This window comes from Vicia villosa, linkage group LG3 (genome assembly GCF_029867415.1).
Source record: "Vicia villosa cultivar HV-30 ecotype Madison, WI linkage group LG3, Vvil1.0, whole genome shotgun sequence".
Classification (NCBI taxonomy): domain Eukaryota; kingdom Viridiplantae; phylum Streptophyta; class Magnoliopsida; order Fabales; family Fabaceae; genus Vicia; species Vicia villosa.
In genome coordinates, this window is record NC_081182.1 from 127982050 (window position 1) to 127986442 (window position 4393).

General features: G+C 23.4%; 1 long non-coding RNA gene across 1 annotated transcript; it reads right to left on the minus strand.

Annotated features, from left to right (window-relative positions):
- Positions 1 to 2270: 2270 nt before the first annotated feature.
- LOC131656638 (uncharacterized) lies at positions 2271 to 2810 on the minus strand. Its single transcript, XR_009300212.1, has 2 exons — positions 2677 to 2810; positions 2271 to 2579 (listed from the first exon to the last, which is right to left on the minus strand). It is a non-coding gene; the product is annotated as an uncharacterized LOC131656638 (long non-coding RNA).
- Between the last annotated feature and the right edge of the window lie 1583 nt (positions 2811 to 4393).

A 4393-nucleotide genomic window follows, 5' to 3' on the forward strand; every position in this document is an offset into this window, starting at 1 on the left:
TAAAAAGTTTATTGAGAAAAAAGGGTTTTATATAAATAAAAAATAGTTTTAAAATTTTGTAATTGAAAAGAAAATAAAGTGAATAAATTAGAATAGGAGACAAAATAAAATACTTAAAAATAAAATAAAAGAACTTAGCATAATGATTTGATGCGACGCGGCCTTGAGCGTCTATGGTGTGCCTGCGTCTTCTTGGGTGTTGGATCAGTCTGCGTGGAGATCAGATGGCTTGTGGACGAGGCCGCACCGTAGTCAAATACAAAGTAGGGGCACCGGATCTCTGGACACCACAAAAGCCAGCGCACGTTTTCTATTTGAATTGGACCAATGATGTCTCGCCACGACATCATCTTCTTCGCTTGTCCGTTGGCATAGCCCTGGTTTATTCCTACAGACGTTTTTCCGTCGCTATATCTCCTGCAATAAAGAAACAGCGAAATAAACACAAGAAATTCCAAATAAAACCATGGATCCACTCGTTTTGATCCTCCCAACACCATGATGGCATTATTTTGAGTTAATTTCTCCTGCAACGTAGAGCCCTAAACGAAACCCTAGAACGCAATCATGGCAAATCTCCACTCCTGAAGCTAATCATGAATTAAACAATCCAGAAACCTCACACACACTCACATGAACACAAATATATCCTCAAAACCAGTTTATGATACACAAATCAATGCAATCGAAAAAATTTAGGAAAGGGCAAACCGTGACTCGTATGGAGCGATTCAGCATGCCTTGGTTAAAGTTAAGGATTGGTACAGCTTCAGAATCATCCCAGGAACACGTTTGAATCTTTAGAGCACTTTGAAACCTCTCCAATCCTTAAAACCGAATTCACCTTGTTCTTGATATTTTTGAGCTTTTGTGAAAGGTTCTTGAGAATGCAATTCTCTAGAATTCCCCGCCTCTGCCTCTGATTACCTCTAAATATATATGAGGAACCAAATAGGTTAACAATTCCTCATTCAATCTTGGTATATTGGAAGGTGAATATATGATTGATTCTTGATTAAGGACTTTCTAAAAGAGTCTCAAATATTGCTTATCTCTCTCCAATCTCTCTCGCACGAATCTTGGCCTAATAATTTTGATATTTTGATCACATAATAGACCTAAAATCAAATCTTGGATTTTCTATTAGTTATTTTGATTAAATTGAATTTAAAATGAATTAAAAATCAAGATAAATATATAAATAATAAAAATGACATGGGATTGGGCCAAGAGACTTCTAACAAGATTATAATCCTGTTTGGAACAAAGAAATATGGGCCCATTTGGAGAATTTTCATTTTTAGTCAATGTCTTGTTCATGCATTTCTTCAAAAATTTGCCAACTATGCAAGGCATAACTCTCTCAATTTTTAAGATATGGAAGAGTTCTAGGACTTTTTGGAAACCTCAAGATGTCCTCTACAAGCCACTTTGGAACATATTTTTCACTTTGAGGTTTTATCTTAATGATATTGTTCCTGACAAAAAACAGCCTTTTTGCGATCTTCTAGAAGGACCTGTAATATTTTGACTTAAACCTCTTATGCGGAAGCATTTCTTGACCTTGGGCTCAACATCAAAGTTGTAGAGAATTGAATTTGATTGAGATTAGGATTTAATTGGGGAATTTCTGATAAAGCATGAGAGACTTATGACCAGTCAAAGTACAGTTGACTTTTCTCTTAGAAACTCTAACTTAGTAACCTGGCCTTTTATTGATTTTCGAGTAAAACCCTAACCCCAGGACGAGGTTAGGGACGAGAGCCCAAACGAATAAAGAGTAGAATCCAAAGAGAACAAGACACAGTGGTGAGAACTCCCACCGGGCGAAGATCCGGATCAGAACGAAAACCCCTAAAGATCCCCATAATCGCCCCTTGGCCGCGACCCTATTTTTAACTTCTGCTGGTATGATGGTAGTTCAAACTTAACACCATACATTAATAATAAATTGAAAAATCACGATTACGTTAAATGTTAAAACCAACACAAATAATTATAGTATTTTATATATAATTTATATTTTATAGTATTTTAAAATTTATATAATTTAAGAATATATTTTATATCAAATGTGATTTTCAATACATTTTATATATATATATATATATATATATATATATATATATATATATATATATATATATATATCATTTTTCGAACTTTACTTCCAAATTTATAAACAAAATCAAAAAATATTTTAATAAAAAAGTAAAATTTCTATGAATATGAGGAATGCCTGAATTGAAAGCCATAGAGATATTTGAATATGGGAGAGAAACAAGATTAAGAAGATTTAAATTAAATTAAGAACAATACAATGTTTTTAAAATCAAAAAGAAAAAATAAACAAATTATGCTTCCGACATACAATAACTATATTATAGCTCATAATTTATTCTTGTAGAGCATTTGTGTTCTCTCTTGAATAAAATAATAAATACATCAACATATGTGAACCTAATTAAAGATAGATGTTACTTTAAGACATGCGCATCGTTTATTGTCACACTTCACTATCCTTGGTGGTTGGCATGTATGACCGAAACAATCACTATCGTTTTTACATCTAGAAATTCCTATATTGAAAAATGATGATAAAAGTTTAGACAATATTTGATAAAACATTATGTAGAAAATAACAAAGAAATTTTTTAAATATTAAGAAACAATTACTTCCACGATTGGATAGCACAGAGAAGAGAGAAGTAAAGATGATTATTTTACAAATAAGTTTGATAATTTCAATCATATTTCTTTTTTGTATTTAAGAAATGGATTAATGAATTTATATCTTTTAAATCTCGAATTCTCCTTATATCAATTAAATATTATTGTCTTTTATATAGTTGTAAAAAACATATTTTAAACTTAAAATAACTATTAAATATTTTTCCAAATATATTAATGTTTTGTATTTGTCCCTCTAACATATTTAATAAGCATGTTAGATTGAAAAGCAAACAAATTATTAAATAGTTCAAACCTTTCATACTATAGAAGATTAAATAATAAAAAATATCTAATATTATTGAAAAACATATATATGAATTAATAAAGTAGAATGACAACGAGTATATGTGAATCGAGTTATTAGTTCCATGCTATCCGCCCTCATTTATTAAATATGATATCTCTATCTGTCCCATATACATGCGGATATATGCCAAATAGATGTCCATGAGCTATGAAATATTCACGGGTATTAAACAGATATTCATATATACTATTATTTAATTTTTTTAAATAATTAATTAATTATTTGTCTATATTAAAAAAAATATTTTTTAATTTAACCCATAATAATAATAATATCAAAAAATAAATCACATTTATTTTATTTTTTCGTTTATCAAATAAATAAATTAAAAAAACAATAATTACATATTCAACTAAATAATCCTAATAATAATAATAATAATAATAATAATAATAATAATAATAATAATAATAATAATAATAATAATAATAATAATAATAATAATAATAATAATAATAATAATAATAATAATAATAATAATAATAATAATAATAATAATAATAATAATAATAATAATAATAATAATAATAATAATAATAATAATAATAATAATAATAATAATAATAATAATAATAATAATAATAATAATAATAATAATAATAATAATAATAATAATAATAATAATAATAATAATAATAATAATAATAATAATAATAATAATAATAATAATAATAATAATAATAATAATAATAATAATAATAATAATAATAATAATAATAATAATAATAATAATAATAATAATAATAATAATAATAATAATAATAATAATAATAATAATAATAATAATAATAATAATAATAATAATAATAATAATAATAATAATAATAATAATAATAATAATAATAATAATAATAATAATAATAATAATAATAATAATAATAATAATAATAATAATAATAATAATAATAATAATAATAATAATAATAATAATAATAATAATAATAATAATAATAATAATAATAATAATAATAATAATAATAATAATAATAATAATAATAATAATAATAATAATAATAATAATAATAATAATAATAATAATAATAATAATAATAATAATAATAATAATAATAATAATAATAATAATAATAATAATAATAATAATAATAATAATAATAATAATAATAATAATAATAATAATAATAATAATAATAATAATAATAATAATAATAATAATAATAATAATAATAATAATAATAATAATAATAATAATAATAATAATAATAATAATAATAATAATAATAATAATAATAATAATAATAATAATAATAATAATAATAATAATAATAATAATAATAGTGAGTCATTAATATTATATACTAAAGAAAGAGAAAGACGAGTGAGTCATTAATATTT